We start from the raw sequence: 19,254 nt of genomic DNA, 5'->3' as shown, positions 1-19,254 counted from the left end.
AAGTACAAATTAATGTAACTAGAATTCTAATCCTGTTACAGAACAACTGTTTCCAGTTCTAGCTTACATAAATTGTATCTGTGTATCATTTTCTCTTCTAGGAAACTAATTTTTTACTAGTAGGTTTCATAAAGTTTATGTATTTTACATAATATAAAAATTGCTTCTAATGAAACAACATATTCCCATTCCCATAACCGCAATTAAAAATGTGCAATCTAAATAATTTAATTGAATGAAAAACTGAAAAAAAAAGATAATTTTTCCCTATTAAGATCTAGACAAGTTTAATTCCTGAGCTGTTTGTGTTCCACTTATGGTTTTACCCAGAAGCAGACCAGTGCCAGTTCTCTCATCATTCCTGAAGGATATTTCTTCTGCCCTGGAGGAAAGGTCAGAAAAGACATTCTGGGGTTTGTTCCCACTGCCATCTCTGTAGCCCAGACATGGCTCCTGGTGCTGGCCAGCAGGATGTGTACCAGCAAGTAATTAGTAATTAAAAGCCTTTCCAGTTCTAACACTCCCTTAGCTACTTCTGTCTACTGCCACATGTCCCCTCTCATCAGCATTGCTACAGACCTCGATGGGCTTGAGAAGTCTTTGGCCTGTGTATTTTTTAAAGTTTAGATATTGTTGCTATTGGCATATGAACAAATGAACGAATCTCTGTCTCTTTTAAATTATTCCAAAGGGCACTTGCCAACCTGAATCATCAGTCATAAAATTACCTACAAAAGAAACAACTGTGGCAAGTTATATAGATTGGGAGAAAATCCTGCCATTAAATTACAGTAGACAAACATTCAGTGGGACTTTCACTGTCTTTAATAGACTATTTCTCAGTCTTTCATTTCTAGAAAATGAAGAACTAGACATCTATTATAATCAGCTTTTCCTTCAAGAGCAGTTAATGTTGGTAACATACAACAGATGTCCTTGCCACTAAATTAATATTTCTCGAACTAAACTAGGGTCTTGACTTGTAGTGGTTCACTATTGAAAGAGCTATTATAAAAATGTTGTATCATATTGCTGCAGAACAATCTCTTCTGTGGCCTCTAGTGTCATATGATACACTGAATTTAGACACAACGACTTTCATCACTTGAACTTTTTAGCAAATTACAACACAAGAAGTTTTAGAAGAGCTAAGTGCTGTGAAAGAAGAATTAACTTTTCTAGGTTTGTTGAGATATTTCAGTACATGCAAGGAAAATACATTGAGCTACCTACATGCCTACATCCAAATGCTTGGTGCATATTGATTCCATAAAATTCAGTTTCAAAAGAGTACGACTTAGCTTTGCATTGAACAATCCGGCAAAAACATATGCATTGTGAGTTGGGCTTAATTCAATTTCAAATTGTTTTGCACTGATCTATATCTCACAGTATCACTGCTATTCTCATTTTGCTTGCAAGATCTGTTCAGGATCTGGGTAGACACGTTAAGCATCTTTAGTGGTAATAGAGCTCAAAATTAGCCCTCTAGATCTTTATCTGCTCAAATGATCATCCTGACTTGAATGAAACACTGTAAGCAAGTGAAACAAATCCCATCACAGGAAAGCAACTTTTGTAGTTACACCGTTTTACCACTATTCTAGGGTTAATTTTTGGTGCTCTGAGGAGTCCATGCACTCAGCACCTTCTTCATGCTTTCTCATTATCATTAAGCGAATGTGGAAATGTTACACAATCTGGAATTTAAAAGGCATCTAATAGCATCTTTGAGATCTACTTTGCTCTTTGAAAAGATGCTCGAGGTGTGCTCTCTGCCATTAAGAGCATAAAGGTCTACTATCAATGCAGGTCTACTCAGTGACACTGATCAAGGAACACTGCAGCCAGAGACCTTCATGCAGACTATCTGAAGACAGATTTTGAACATCAGAGAGACTTTCAACTCTAGTCCATAGTAAAGTGGAGGCTGGAAGATGACAGTGAGAGAAGACTAGGTAGAGTAAACTCTGCTTCACAGATGAGCTACCTGCTACAGGGGCATACTAAAGGCAAAATGAACACAATGAAAGGAATCAATTTTCACTTTTCTTTATAGCAATGCATTTTTCAAATAAACACACAGTATTACTCACATAAGTGATTATTATCACTTCATATGTATCCCTTCACTGCTGTGTCTGGAAGTCTTGATCATGGAGAAGCAGCATATAAAACTATTACCAGCGAACACAGCAGAGAGACTGTTCACCACCAAAATCCTCAGTTTTTAAGTTATCTGGGGGCATTTGAAGCCATGGACAGACTGAGACTGTATGAAAAAGTTTAGGGTTATATCAAAATTTCACTTTGATTTGCCACATGAACACACAAAGTAGAGTTGCTCCCTGAGTCTACATATAATTACAAAATTTGAAGACTATCCCATTAATTGTTTTGTCCATAGCATAAGCAGTGCAACAGTACTAATTCTGTATGATTCATTTGTCAAATCACGGTATGCAGCTCAGTGTGTATTATCAAAGAAAAAACTGGCAATATTACTGAATCCGATGCTACCATTGTTCTCACAAACATGGAGTATATCTGCCAACAGGGATTCTGCCCATCAAGAGACTTGCAAGCAAGCAAAGTGGGCAAGCAAGGTTTCACAACCTGCATATATATTTTTCTAAAAAAAAAAAATCTACACTAGCAGTTTCTAAAAACATCTTTGTGCTCCTGGTTGGCATGATACACAGCCTATGGAAAACTGAATTAAAAGTATCTGACCTCAAGAGAAGAAAATTTGCTGAGATTTGTGAAAGCCTTGACATTAGGGGAAAGGCAGAAAAGATAGAAGAAAATAGGGGAAGTGATTTAACTTTTCTTTCTGTTTTCAGCCAGGACGGGAATCGAAAACTAGCTATATTTTGCCTTAGAATCAGAACATTTCTTGGGTTTCAGTTCTGTCTGAAACAAATATTCAGGATCTGTTTGCACACTTTTTAGCAAGTCTGGGCCAAGCTCTGAGAAAGCCCAAAGCAAGAGCATGTTTCTATTAGAACTTGATGTCTTTACTCCACCCACCTTGGCCTGGAAATCACTCACTCCCATTTCTCTTTTATTTCCTTGTTGGTTGTACCCAAGTCAAAATGGGTTCTGACAAGAGATAAATGCAGTTACACTGAAGCAGACAGCAGGATTTTAAAAAATGTGTGTTTAGCATCCAGTGGGTAGACCATGCCAAGATGCAAACAACGATGCTACACGCAGAAATAGTACAGCACCACGGGGGAGGCTGCCCGTGCAGTGTTCTCAAGGTAAATAATTTCACAATGATTCACTCAGGAAAAAGTCCCAGATAGAATGAGAAAAATTATAATGAATCACTCATCTGTCTGAACTATGAAGAATTAACTGTTCCATTACACTGGAAAACTTTCTGCTTTTGAGTGTTTGGAGGAACAGATGGCATTTCAATAATTAGCAATTTTTAAAGTAGATTTTTTATTCACTATTCTGATGCTTCTTTGCGTCCTCTTGAGGTGTTGCCTCTCAGTGTGTTTTCATTTGTGTATTACTCTTGTTATTACAAACATGCTCATGTTTTTGACAGTAAATTTGATATTGAAGTATAGATAAAGGTAAGTCATCTGTGTATGCTTCAAAGTGAGTTCCTGTAAGATTCCATGCAGTTTCAGAGAGACTGTTAGAGTTTACTCCAGCAGAGCAGAGGAATAAAAAATTGTCCTAATTCCTGGGCACCAAATTTTCTCAATGGACAGACCTCACAAGGGACAATTGCAGGAGAATGTAAAGGGGTATAACAGCAGCTTTGATGCCACCTACCTTTTCAGATTCTGTTGTACTATTTTTAATAACAAGACAGCTGTCACATACACATACAGTTCTAGTTGCCGGGCTTTGTGCATCTTTTTGCCTCCCTTGGTCTGACCAGCTGCCTTAATTTCAGCTGGGACAGGTAGTGAGCAAATGACTGTATGGTGCTTAGCTACCTGCCTACCTTTCATCTATTCCTCCCCTCTCTTGATTAGGCTATTGGAGAGAAATGTCAGAGATGCAGGAAAACCTTGGACTATTTGAAGAGTAAGATAAGCAAGCAATCAACTTTTTCATTCCATTAGATTGGTTTCCAGATCTGATGATCACCCAAACAGAACAAGATGAAGGACAATGCAACCCTGGTTGGAGTGCTCCTTTGAGATGTAAGCTGCATTGCTCTCCATTTCGTGGTTCTAGCAACAATCTGAGATCCAAGTTTGTTCTGTTAGAAGACCTTTTGGAGTTTAAAGGTGCATCTGTCAGTGTAGACGGAGCTAGTAGATCCATAGGCATTCCAAACCATGTGGCACACTGGCCAGAAGTTCTTACTTTATTCAAATATGCTTTTAAACCATCTGCTTTAAACATATACAAAAGGCCTCTGTAAGTTATTGATTGTCTGTTATTTCTACTGCTTTTCTATTCAGAAAGAAACTGGCTGTCTCTAGTATAACGTATTCATCAGTGGTACATTCAATAGTAGACATGCAGGGAAGGTCTTCTGAAAGTGGTTAGGAAGGCAGCCAGTCAAGTTCTATTGATGCACAGGGAAGTTGGGTGAATTATATTGGGTGCTTATGAAAAGCTCACTTATGTGTATTAGAAAACTGATTTATGTTCATAGAACTTCACTCTTTGCAGACACAATGTGACTTTAAAAGAGTATCTTAATGGAGTCTAGCTTGAACCTAAAATCAATATTTCATTTATCTTAAAGAGAGTCTTTGCTTTCTAAAATGCACAAAAAATAGTGCCTGGAATAAAGGCATAAGAGATTCTGTCTGATAAAGCCATGTAATCCTTCATATACCAGCAGTACCATGCTGTACTTTGCTTTTTACTTTACACTGTGTTTCATATTTTGATATGAACAAATTGATATCTGTTTTCCAGTTGATTTATCAATTAAGAGCCTGATTTAAAGTTACAAAATTTTGTGTATGAATGTACATACAGGTTCTTGTACTGATGGCAGAGGCTTTTACAGCTTTGCTTCAAGATCAGCTAGTTAAATGAGTTCACCTCTCAGGTCTCTTGTGATCTACCATAACCGAGGTGTTCCGTTGTAGAAAATGGCAGGTAACTGTGTGTCTTGGGCTCACATCACAGAATGATGGTGCTGGAAGAGACATGTGGGTCCATCTGGCCCAACTTCTGCTCAGGCAGGGACACTCTTTCCTCCCTCCTTGTTCTCCCCCCTTTTCTCTCCCTTTCTCCCTCTTTCTCATTTTTAAAAAGTTCAGCTCCTTATCATAGAAAGGTATAGAAAGTTCTTCAAAAGGGATAAAATAGGCTTACGGAACATCAACAAACATTTTAATGCAGCAAAATTGTTCCAAATATTATTTATAGCTACATTTTCATTCTCTTTATACTCTAGAGAGGCACAGGCTCATTTTCAAGCTGGGATTTCTGTTTTTAGAAGGGCAGTAAGTTTCATTAACAATTTCTCCATTCTGGCTGTAATTTTCTCTGAGATGAATGGAGTTGAAAGAATGAACGCATCTCATTCATTAGGCTCTTTAGATGTGCATCATTTGTAACGGCATTGTTCTGCTGGTCTTTATTTATCTTGATTGTACTTTGCACTCAATCTAGTTTTAATAAAGATAATAATCAATGTCATGTTTCAAAGTAAAAGAAGTACATTGCATTCTTTAAAAGAAGTGTTGGTAAATTCTGCAATTAAATATTTGTAAGTTATATCTCAGGGGATCATGAGATCAAAGTAAATCATAAATTAAAAAAATAACTAGGTAGGATCTTTTTCATATTTCAAGCCATTCTTCTATAGCTGTGTGATCTTTGCAATCCCTTTTTAAAATGGTAAAGTTATTCACAGATTATTCACATTTATTCACATTCTGAAACTCTCCCATTGCTGGAGTTCAGGAATATAAAATACTTGCTTAGTTTCAAGGTTGTGGAGATATCTAATAATTATGTGTGCATTTTTAATACAAATATGCATTTTTTACTCATTAATGTTTCTGAATGTTAGAGGATTTGGCATATTTATTAGGAAATATTGTCTTTTTTAAATGTATACTCTTATTTTTTAGTAGCGTCACTTCACCCTTTCCCCAGGATAAATTTGTGGTGACATATACTTATTAGAAGACGTTGTAATCACTTATTGAAAGACCTCTTTCTGAAATTGAAAAGATCTTTTTAAATCAGCACAGTCATATCTAGTTCATATTTTCCTGTAGAAATGTAATGATCACAGTTGGGAATTTCGTTATATTCTCATTGTAATAAAATTATCCCGTGACAGCTGGATTCAGAAGGCAAGCTGAGTTAAATTTCAGCTTAGAAGCTAAATATATAATCTGGTTCTCAACCTGAAAAAATGGTGTGTTATTCTCTGGCTGTGGTATATGTGTCAGACAGAGGAAGTTTCTGCATTTTTCTGTGCTTCGGTTTCCCATGTATAGAATCATAAAATCATAGAATGGCTTGAGTTGAAAAGGACCATAAAGCTCATCTAGTTTCAACCCCCCTGCTATGTGCAGAGTTGCCAACCACTAGACCAGGCTGCCCAGAGCCACATTCAACCTGGCCTTGAATGTCTCCAGGCATGTAAGACTCCAGAAACTCCAATATCTAGTAAAGAGGAGCACTCTTTTAATATATATTTTAATATTAGGCATTTGAAGCTTGATTTTTATCTTGCACCTAGCTCTGCCAATTCATATTTTTGAAACATAATTAGTATAATAAGATTTTGCCAAAAGCCACCAAATGAATCATTGAGATGTCTGTCCTTCAGCATTCAAAATGCTTGATTAGGAATTGAAAATCTTGAAATGTGAGAACAAAAGGACAGCTGGACTGGGTCAGTCTGAATGTCATTTTGGTTTTGTCTCTGATAACAACAACGTTATGTGTCTGGGAGAAAGATGTTGCAGTAATTATATTAGAGAGACATATACTTCTGAGAATTTCTTGACTAGTGTTTTGGATGTAGCACGGACTACCTAAGAATTCAGTAATCTCTAGTGGCTTTCCTCATTCTGACTAATAAATTATAGTAAATCATCAAATGTAAATTATTTAACCTTCAGAATATCTTGAAGTTATTCAAAATTCTTAATGAATTAATCTTCATAAGTTATGAAAACATCATTTATTTTAAAAATTGAGGAAAAAGTGAAGTGCAGTAACTGATGTCCCATTGCATAGAATTTCAGTACAAAACAGATTTTTCTGTTAGGAAGAATAAAGGAGAGCATGCTCTCAGTAGAAAACCTCCAAAAGTGACATAGGTATTAGGAGAGAAATATTTGTGTCTTATCATCAACTTTGGTGCTTTAATGTTATTAATACTTTGTTTTCTTAAGTAGCTTTTATTTCAACAAAGTGTTATTATCTTGTTGTTTCTACCATGTCTTCCTAACGAAGTGAAGTTTAGGGAATTTGCACGAGCTGTCAAATGAATGCCCAAGTTCCTCTCTTCACAAATGTCTGTGAGAAGACTCAAAGACATTTGAAATATCATGAAATATGTAGGAACTTAATGCAGAGATGCAAGTACAGGCAGACTTTATTTGTCTCCCTGCCAGCTCCAAAGCATCCCTTACTGCACAATGATTAAGCCACAATGAGCGTAAACTACTGAAAGGGATTCAAGATTTTAAAATGTTTGCTGGACCTTCCTCCGTATTCCTAAAGAACAAGGAATATAACACCCTACCCCCTCGAGAAAAAAAAGAATTAAAAAAAAAATCAAATATTCTTAATTCTATTCCTACCAGTCTATCTGCTCAAATAGTTTTGTTAGTTTCTAGAAGAAAGAAAGCCTGTGTGGCTGAGACACAGCTCACCGTGGTGCTACCTGGCATGCTAGCATTTGCATTTAAATACTAAATCACTCTTCAGAGCCCCCATTACTGGGTTAAGCTCAATCAGCTGTCTTGTTCCTGCTCATTATTCCATTTCAGTCACTTCTCATCCTACCAGCCAGACACTTGCAGAAAAATCCCAGGGCCATTTCAGCAACCTAGGCCAGAGTATGCTTAGTACACTTCTCTTGAGTACCATTTGTTCTTTTAAGCCACCTGCAGCTTCAGTTGCAGTGTCCCCTCAGAAACATACGTCAATCCATTTCCATATGGCTTCTCCATTCACTGTGCATTTGTCGTTGTTTTGGTTATTTTTTTTGTTTTAAAAGCTTTCCTTAGTTCATAATTTGCCATGTAGCTGCCAAGTGCTCTCAGAAATGTCATGCTGACTACACTTCATGAAGTAGTACTACTGCTCTCTGGGTATGATCTTACAACCAGTTCCTCATCCATTAGACATCAAATTCATATCTTTCCAATTTAGAGAGGAAGATGTTATGAGAGATATGTCAAAGGCCTTACTGAAGTCCAGATAAATGACGTCATTGGTTCAATAGAAGCATTGGAGCAGGTTGCCCAGAGAGGTGGCAGGCCTTCTGTCCCTGAGGTCATTCAAGACCAGCTTGGACAGGGCTCTGAGCAACCTGATCTAACTGTAGATGTTCCTGTTCATTGCAGAGGAGTTGGACAAGATGGCCTTTAAGGGTACCTTCCAATTCAAACAATTTTCTGAGTCCATGAATCATTTATGTGCAGCAATATCTTGCTACATAACACCAAGTGCTGCTCATTATAAACTGTTCACATACTTCTTTTTGGTTTGGTTTGATTTCTTGTTTGTTTTTTTTTTTTCTTTTGGTCTGTATGTGTCACGAAAACAACCGACTAGCATTGTTTTGTGCTGCTTCCTCAGTGAAGTCAGAATTTTGATGTTGCTTCTGTTACAGATTCCCAAGGGATCCAAGATACCCAAGTGTGCATCCCTCTCCTGCTGCATTCCAAGGAGCTCTCTATGCGGGCAGATCCTTCTCTGACACAGCATCTGGTTGTAAAGTGTTCCAAATCTAATTTACACATCCTTGGCTGCTCTGAAGAGTACTGCTGTGTAATGCAAAATTCTTCCACTTTGAGAAAATTAAAAATTAGTAGCCTGAAAGCCAGTTTATAGTAAGTGCAGCATAAAGGATATAGCTGCAGAAATTAAATACAAGCAGCTATAGTGTTCACAGATAAACTGAGTAGGAAGGAAAACATTTTTAACTGCCAGTTACCCCTGGTGGCCACTCTGACTTGTTTAGGTTCTTGCTCTTTGGGATTCAGTGTCATTGGGCCTTATCCATGCATTTGGGAGTTTTGGCTTCCTTTTATACCAAAACTCATATGTGGGTTGAATCTCTGTGCTCGTCCCCTTCCCCTGCTTGCCCTTTTCCCTGCCTCAGGAGTAGGGCATGGCAGTGCTTCTGTCCTCAGGGCTTTGCTGATCCATGTTTGGACAGAGATCTGGGGGTTGGACACCCCTGCTTTACTGAAAGAGCAACAAAAAGAAACCTTTGTTCTTCCTAGTCTTGCGCTGAGAAGTTTGGCTTTGAGGTAGATAATAATCCTCTCCTTTCCAGTAATGGGTAATGTAAAAGATAAATGTTTTCATGGGGGCAATGTTTTTTTTTCCCTGTAGTAATTACACTATTTTCTTTTAAGGGATATATTTGACAACTAATTTTCAAAACAAGTATTTCTAAATATAACCCATAAAATTAATAACAGAAGAGTGCACGCTAGGGAAGGATAATTTTATGTGTGGTGTTTCCTATGTTTCTTCCCAAAGCACCTGTTCAAATTCCTGCCAGAGACAAGAGGCAGACTGGGCAATCTGCTAGGTCCATTAAGAACATAAAAAACCCAGCATATGGGGTAGTTAAGTGATCTTCCATTATGCATTTCCTGTGGCTAAGAGAAACACAAGCATTCATGCTAAGCACTGTTTTCTTTTTGTATCTATTAAAGCTGCATCATTGTTTTGAGTAAAATGTGAGTAGGAAAACTTCATTGGCTTGGATTATGCCATTTCCTGCAGAATGGAACAGAGATCAAATTGTGTCAGTGAATAATAGTCTAAAGGTTTTGAGCAAATAGGGAAAATTTTTCTTCTTAGTTTAAAAAATGCATGAAGCTCTTTGTTTCTTTAATGAAATTGCCATGAGGACAAACACATTAGAGGAACAAAAGAAAAAAAAAAAAAAGGAAGTTCAAAAGCAGTAGCTGTCTGCATGCTATTAAGACAGAGAAATGTACTGTTTCCAGCTGAGTGATCATACTTCTTTTTGATACCTTAGGCAAGCAGAACTTAAAAGTTCCTTCCAGCCTACATGGAATTCCAGTAAATAGAACAAAATGTGTTATCAAAGGTGGGGAATCGCAAACAGCTTCAGCTCAGCACAGGAATGAACTGAAATGGGACTGACAGGAGTAGAGCAACATTGTGTTAGACCTCAAGTATGTTCAATTCCAGTAAAAATCTTTTTGAGAAGATTTTGGATGGCAGTTTGATTCCTTGGTTACGCTGTACAGTTGCTATACCCTACTGCATGAAAAATGCTGTCAGGTTTTCTGAATCACAAGCTGGTCTCAGCTAAAGAGTCAGAACTAAACAAGCATCAGGGAATGTATGCTGGAGATGCAGGGATGGGTGCTGGATATGAAACTACAAATAGCAAACTTCTAAAGTGTTCTTACTGGAAAAGCAATGTCAACAATAAGTATTCTCTACAATGGCTCTTGTTATCTAATGTAGACTATTGGTATTATCCTGTGTACTCTTTTCCTTTTCTTTAAGTAGGATTTTGCTCAATATAACAGAAGGAGTCATATTTCCTCCCCTGTCTAAAGCCATATCTAAACCATTCCTGGCAGATCCCTGGGCAGTTCTCAAAACCTGCAGAAGAGGATTTTCTTCATAATCTCTAAACACTCTAGTCAGGTACTTACCTGCCTTTTCCATTAGAAGACTTTCTTGCTGCTTTATATAAACCCACACTACTGGAATTCTGGACAATACTTCTTCATTCATTTAGATTAGATATTAAAAAGGTGTTTTTTTTTTTTAACCATCAGTTGTTTAAGCTTTTCATCATATTTCCTCGTAGCTTTCTTTTCTTTTGACTAGTCACATTTTCATGTTTCCTCTATGACCAAACTTGTTACATCTCTGAATCAATTCAATGGACTAATTTTTTGGAAGTTTAACATTCCCAAATGGAAAGATACGTTCTCCTGGGGACATGTGCTGTGTAGAACACCCTGGGAATGCTTACTTCCTGTGATTCAAACAATTCAATTTTTTATCTTTCAGTATGAGGGCCTTTATTTACTATTGAGAGCACTACTTCCTTATGACCAATTTGTAAACAACGATTACGAACACAGTTTTTATATTCATACTACTTGTAGTTGATTGCTTTTTAACTGATTTAGGTGCATGATTGCATCTATCTCTAATGGACAAGAAGACACTGGACTGGCATTTGTTCTTTATTTGTTTTTCTGACAGTTTCTTGGACAAGGTAATGTTTCATTCTTATCTTCCTTTTCCAGTAAGCTTACCTCCTCAGTTGGTAACTTTTGCATATTTGATGAAGTATTTTATTGAGGACCCTAATGAAGTTATTAAAGATTATGGAGCCCACAAAAGCCTCCTATACTATTTAATTCATCCTTTACATTTTAACCTCTTGACAACTGTTTTCTCCAATTACCTATCCATTTTGTGGTGAGTTAATCACTAGCCAGCTTCTGAAGGATCAAATGAATGCCCTGTTACACAAGATCTATAGTTCTATTAAATTCAAGATACATGCTTTCACCAAACTACCAGATCTGTTGTCGTGTCATAGAAATTGGATTGTTTCAACATTATTTCTTTCTTACAAACCAACACTTACTATTGTGTATCATTGTATTTTCTAGGTGACAAGCAGATTTTTTGTGTGTTTGGTTGTGTTTTTTTGTGTTTTTTTTGTTTGTTTTATTTTAATATTTTCTTTTTCCTTCTTTGTGATATTATGATTACTGACTCCTGAACTGTCCTCTACCTCTGTGTTCACAACCAGTCTTTGGAAGGTGTTCAGAACTGAAGAATCTGCTATTATTTGGGTGTCATCTTAATATCCTGGATCTAAAGTACTCCATCCATGTCCCGCTGTCTTGTTTTATAGTCTGTCTCTTATTCTTTTTCTTCTGTTGATCTGCAGCTGTGGATCTGTGGCTCTGTCCATGTGTGGCCGTTGTTCTGGGATAGAGACAGACGATCATTGTCTCACACAAATTCTTTACTCCTTTTCCTTCAGATCCAGAGCTTGTTGTCACTTCTGCTCAGGTGTCCCCTACATCACAACACTGTAGCCAGAGTGAGCTTTGTTGAGTAATTGTTCATGCAGTCATGCATCTGAACTCCTGGAAGGCAGCACCTTGATGCATGCCGCATCAGAGAACAGGCAAACGCCAATTTTATTTTGCTTCCGCTTTACAAGATAGCTGTAAATATATTCAAACAACTTTGCATCCATGTGCATTGTTGGAAGTAATCCCTCTTCAAATGTGTGGTGTGGCTGCTCTATGGAAATCAAGAAGAACAGTTCATTTTCCATTACTAATACTACTGCATATTTTCCCATCTAAGTAGTTTCCCCTCCACTAGAAATCTTTATGCGCATTATGTTGATAATTTATTGGTCTTCCTTTGAAATCCATTAACCTAATCACATCGTTTTATCTCTCCTACTTGATTTATCTGCCAGGAGACACCTCTCATAGCAAACAACCTCCCTATCTGCTTTTCTTGATAGTATAGTGGAAGATAATTTCTGGACCAGTATATGGTCTGAGGGTTCTTGCTCTGCTAGATACAACACAGAATTCCCCAGACAATTTGCTTCCTCCTGCTGGGTTTTTGCAAACTTGAACGATTGCTCCAAATGCTGTTGTTGCAGGATCTAGAATTTAAATCCATGTTCTTACAACTGTCTGAAACAACATGGGAAACAGACTAGATTAGCATTTAAGGAGTAGTGTGAAACATTACGAATCATTTTGTAACAGGTTTTATTCAAGGGCTATATATACCCCACTGGGATGGGAGAAAAGCTTTATTTTTTTCCTCTGGAGACTTTCTATTCAGATCCACTGACCTGATTATTTCCTAAGAACAAATAGCATATGAAACACTGATTAAGAAAACAGTCAAAATCCCCCCAAATAAGAATTATTATCTGGAAATACATCACTTTAAAATACTGGAGAACAATGAACAACCATTTAATAATAGTAGGAGATAACCCTGATTGACTACCAGCTATAAAACTGATCTTTCTTTCATGTTATAATGTCATGGCATAAAAGAGAACACTTCTTTACAGAGAATTTCATTACCCTGTTTCATTTTCAGACTTCACAAAGACTCATGGAGATGATTTATATTAAATCTCATCCAAAGAGAATATCTACAAACAAACACAATTTATTTTAGTTGTGTTTTCTGAAAGGTGGCTTAGTCTCTAAATTTATGGAAAATACTTTTAGGTCTTTAATTTTAAATACATCAAAAAGTAAAAATTCATATTGGAAAACTGATAAATGCTTCTTTATTGTAACATTATAGATAACTGTATTAAAGTAAGTAAAGGCTGTTTCTGGGAACAAAACAACATATAACAGAATCTGTGGTCTATTCAACTCCCCATTGTAAAATGTGAGTGTAATGGACACAGCAGGTTCGGTCAGAATTTTTGTGTAGTAGTAGTTCTAATGTATAGTAGATTTAACAACAGCTAGTAACTGGTTGGGATAACTGAGAACAATGTAAAATATTCAGTGCTATTATGGCATGCAGCAAATATACTTCATTATTGGAAAAAAGAGGTCATAGCAGTAATAATTTCAAATAAATTAACACGTGCACAAAAACCTCTGGGGTCTGTTGAGCTCTCACTGATGCCAAGGTCAATGATAAGGGCTATGCTTAGTAAGCATACATCAAAAAGAACAAATTACTGCAGCTGCTTATTATAGAGGTTTCTGAATAGCTATTAACACCACTGAGATATGGGTCAAAGCAACTACCATTTTGAGCTCCTCAGATAGCTATTATGTTACTAAGTATGCCTTAGATCTCTAAGAGCCCAACTCAAAAGCGTGCTTAGGACTTAAAGTAAAATCAAGCAAAGAATACGAAACAGATTTTTGGTGGATAGACTCCTAGAAGGTAAGGGTGAGCCTTGCACAGAGGTAAAACTCCAGTTGTTATGATTAGTATTTCTTGTTTTTCCTCCACTGCTAATATGAAATATATTCCAAGGAGAGGATCAGAGCTCCTTTCTTCCTTCTCCTTCTGCAAATAGAAGCAGAGATATCTGATTACTGAGAACAGGATGCAGTGCTCCATAGCTCCTGGGTGCTCCCCATAAGCCAGTACTCTTATCTGCAGACCACAACAAGAAGATTAAAGGATGCACATCTCTATCCTAAAAAAATCCAGCATGCTTTCAATCCTGGAGTGTAGGGTAGCTGAAAGTTAGGTGGTGCAAAGCATTTGTGCATGAATCCCGAGGAGGGAAGCATATTCATACTGAAGTTATTCAAGTGCTGTAGGTGAAGGAAAAGCACTGCTTTGTATTGTGCTCTAAAGGTAGCATCTCTATTTTACAAGTAATGTTAATTGGGAAATCATTAGGGGAAAGTGTTGAACTGTTATTAAGAATAACTGAAGGATAAGCAATTGAATTTGTTCTACTGAAATCAATAAAAAAGACCTTTACCTAATTGCAGGGCTTTGAAACAAGTCCTTACAGTGGTTACAAGCTCTGACTAGCACTGTGTCTTCTGAAAGTGCACAGCAAGGATTTTTCTGAGAAATCATGGAGGTGAATAAAGGGAACAAGTAATAACATGCACAAAAGACAAATCAGACTTTCAGTTGAATTTGGAGTCAGGCTCCAAAGTTGATGATAAAAAATCCTTCTTCAGCTGTCACTGAACACTAAAGGCACATAGATAAAATAGATATTTTGACTTCTGTGGTTAACAAGCTGCCCAGAGGTCTGTTTCTGGTTGCTCGCAGATAGCTTGTTGACAATACTCAAGGGCCAAGTATCTGAATCTTGTTCTTCAACCTGCCCCAGAGCTACAGAGAAGGGGCTCTCATCATGATTCCTAGTTTCTGAGCAACCACCATATCCTCCTACAGCACACATGTATAGGACTTGCATGCAGTTGAGAGGCATTAAATGTGTCCTTGCTATAGGAGAAAGGCATGATTTTCTATTCTAACAATTTGGACATTTGTGTGAGAAGCAAGTACACCAAAAAACTGTCCTTATTTCCACTACTTTATATAAAGTGACCATTTCAGTTATTGGCCAGTGGAATAGCTTCAAGAGGAGCGTCCCTCTTCTGCTAAAGCTTAATAATAAAAGAGATGGGAAATAGCAGCTACTCTCCTTTTTAGTGAGTAAAAGATAATGAATTTATAGACAGCTGAAAAAGTGGGCTGAGGTGAGCATAATGAAGTTCAATAACGCCAAGTGCAGGGTGTTGCACTTGGGTCGAGGCAATCCCAGGTATTTATACAAACTGGGGGAAGATCTCCTTGGGAGCAGCCTTGTGACTTGGGGGTCCTGGTGGACAAGAAGCTGGACATGAGCCAGCAGAGTGCGCTTGCAGCCCGGAAGGCCATCTGTGTTCTGGGCTGCATTAAAAAAGGGGTGGCCAGCAGGAAAAGGGAGGTGATTGTCCCCATCTACTTGGCTCTTGTGAGGCCCCATCTGGAGTACTGCGTCCAGGCCTGGAGCCCCCAGTACAGGAAGGACGTGGAGCTCTTGGAGTGGATCCAGAGGATGGCCACTAAGATGCTCAGAGGGCTGGAGCACCTCTCCTATGAAGAAAGGTTGAGAGAACTGGAATTGTTTAGCTTGGAAAAGAGAAGGCTCCGAGGAGACCTCATTGTGGCCTTCCTGTACTTGAAGGGAGTATATAAACAGGAGGGGGAACGACTGCTTACGAGAGTGGATTGTGATAGGACAAAGGGGAATGGTTTTAAACTGAGACGGGAGGTTTAGGCTAGATATTAGGAGGAAGTTTTTCACACAGAGGATGGTGACGTATGGAACAGGTTGCCCAAGGAGGTTGTGGATGCCCCATCCCTGGAGGCATTGAAGGCCAGGCTGGATGTGGCTCTGGGCAGCCTGGTCTGGTGGTTGGCGACCCTGCACATAGCAGGGGGGCTGGAAATAGATATCTTTATGGTCCTTTTCAATCCAGGCCATTATATGATTCTATGATTGCATCCTTTATAAGTTGTAGTGTATACAGTCTAAGTAACTATTAGAATCAGTCCCTCTGTTTGTTCTTCATTATTATTATTGTTATTATTTAAGAAAGGTCATATGCATGAGATGCTTATCTTAGCATGATCATTTCAAAATTGAATGCAGGAAAGCATGCTTGTTATTAGTCTTACTTAAAAATACATTATTCCTTTTTGGCTCTTGGTTGTCCTTTTTTCATTCCAGCCACCTTCCGCCTTGAGGTACCCATACTCTGAATTTAGAGCACACGTCCCAGTTTAGAACGTGAAAAGAGTAATGAAAAAGAGTACTGAAAAAAACATATTTTTTATTTTTAGTTTTTTTATATTAGGCAGTGAATACTATTAAATGGCTCAGAGAAGTTGACAATCAGGTTGATATTCCAGGCATCCAAAAAAGAACCCCCAACAGACCTTTCTGATGAGCAGTTTTCTACTTTTATTGCATCCTTAATGGTATTTTGCTATCTAAGAAATCTGAGATATTATAATGCAAAGAAAAGTAATTGCTTGATTTTCTGTCTTCGTATTGGGATCTGAACAGTTCTTGACAGCATAAAAGGATTCATTATCTGGCAGCCCATTGTCAGAAACAGATGAGTACAGAAATCTGGATGGTATTTTGTTGTGTGACCTTCAAAAGAAAATGAAAGTCTTGCATGTATAACTTGTTCTCTGTAAAACAGAAACGTATTTTGATGTGATTGCAGAAAGCTTGAAGAGGGGCATTTTCAGGAGTCTCTCTTTGCTCTTGAAGGCAGAGCAGAGAGTCTCGGCTGGCACCAAGTCTGAGCAAGAGGAGCAACCCCCTTGACTTTTCAGGGCTGCTTGGATGTTTCAGGGCCCAATAAAATAACATATCGTGAAGAAAATCTTGGTCCTGAATGTAGTTAATTTTTTTTTGTTATTTTTTTTTAAATAATATCTGTGAATATTCCTCTCTAAAGCATAAAGTAATAAATAAAATAATGAATAATTAATACATTTTCTGGATTATTTTGTTTCACTGATTCGTTTAAAACTTTGATCGTCCAGACCCGGCGACCAGAACATTGGCTTTGTAAATCATTTATTTTTATCACCGGCAAAGCAAATGTGTTGATGTGATATCTTAAGTCTAGGTCTTCAGAAGCATTGACAAAATAAATGCTTATGCAGATTTCATCCTGCAAATTCCCACACTGGCAAATTTGGACTACTCCACCTAGATATCCACTCTGATCCTATTGATGGATGTGTCTCACAAATGGAAGGGATATATCTAAGAGAAAATGTGAAAACTATCATCGCATGTCTCTATATTCTCCACCCCCAACCACTAACAAAATAAAATAAAATAAAATAAAAGACTCTTTTATTCCAAGGCTACAAAGATTTCAGGTGAAATTCCAGTCCTATTGAAGGCAATGTCAAAACTCCCACAGAGTTCAATCAGGTCAGGATTCCACTGTCTAGTCTTGTATAGCTGGTGAATAAGAGAACGTGGGATACAGATAAATTAGGTGATCACAAATCACAGAAGGTGAATCATGCTCTGCATGAGTGGGGCTTTTATAATAGGGTCATCTGGAGAAACTGAGAGTTGTAACTTTAAAGACAATAAAAGAAATGCTTTTATATCATGCATAGTTCCCTCAGGAACACTGCAATAATCTTCACATCTATGAATGAAAGGCTGAGAGTCAGTGCTATCTGTTGCATAAAATTGGGCTTGAATTACAAAATGAGAACATGGATGTGTATAGTAGGAAATAATCATTTTAAATGTCTGCCATCAATAAAAGAAGATGAAAAATAAAAACAGATGAACTTTGGTAAAACCCCTGGCTATATTCATGCATATCTGAAATCCAGGGAAGTGAGAATTATTATAAGTAATTCTTGTAGGCTGATGTTGTTTGCTAGCTTACCTCAAAGAACACAGTTACAGCATATGGCAGGGATTCCAGAGATTTCACAGAAAATTAATACTAACAAGGAAATGATGCTATGTATTTAGTGTGTGTATTGTCTGCACCAGCAATAGATAAAAGGGTATAAGAGTAAGTAAGATCAGGTTTCCCAACATGGGCAAAAATTGTACTTTGTGCTCTAAATATATCTAAAACTATGGGGTTACTCCAGGCTGGGTCATGCTGTGGGTTCCAGAAGCTTTTGCCTGAAGTGCTGTTTCATATGGGCTTTCTTACCTTTGAAGAACCTTCTGCTTTTTGGAAATAGCTGAGAGTCCTTGTATAGAACAGAATCTTAAAGAAGAGGGGGAAAAAGAAACAAAAAGCAAAAAGAAAAAATAGAAAAGAAAGCAAATAAAGAGAAAAAAGGAAAAAGAAAAGAGAACAAAGAAAAAAAACAGGGAAGAGAAAAAAAAAGAAAAAGAAAAGAAAAAAGAAAAAACAATAAATCTGCTTGAGGCAAGCAAAAAGTTAATTAAAAGCTTGGAAAGAATGGGATGGGACTGGGGGCTGAAATAGATGACCTTATCCTATGATCCTATGAGAGCACAAGACAAAAGCTGCAAATAGTACAAGATCTCAGCCTCCTGTCCTCATTGTAGCAAGAGATTTCTCTGATCCATTTTCTGTCTGCAAAGGCCAAGCTCAATAATGCTGTTTTATACAGACCAACTCCAGAATGTCCTTATTAATTTGCTAGGTATTAGATAACTGTACTGCTGCCCTGTCTTAAATATCTGGCACTTCTGAAAAGTTTAACGGATTGATTTTATCTGAAAGCCAATGAAATTTTCCTCTCCTTACTATTAATTCTTCTGCACATCTACACATTTTTCCCACAGGAAATCAACTGAGTTCAAAACCAGACTTTCATTTTTTTTTACAAACTGGTAAGGTGTATTTTTTCTTCACAACTGTGTTTACATCTGCCAGTTTTTAATGGCACATGAATTTGTATCTTTTTTGTTAAAGAACATTCTGTCACAATATGTGATTGGTCTCCAGATCAGTAATATAACAATAAATTCATGCTGTTAAAAGCCAGAGCAGACTGGAAAAAAAAAAAAGAAATAGAAAAAACAAACCCACAAAAACT

Source organism: Meleagris gallopavo, chromosome 2 (assembly GCF_000146605.3).
Source record: "Meleagris gallopavo isolate NT-WF06-2002-E0010 breed Aviagen turkey brand Nicholas breeding stock chromosome 2, Turkey_5.1, whole genome shotgun sequence".
NCBI classification, from domain to species: domain Eukaryota; kingdom Metazoa; phylum Chordata; class Aves; order Galliformes; family Phasianidae; genus Meleagris; species Meleagris gallopavo.
The sequence above is the reverse complement of the archived record's forward strand: the minus strand, read 5'-3'. Positions refer to the sequence as shown.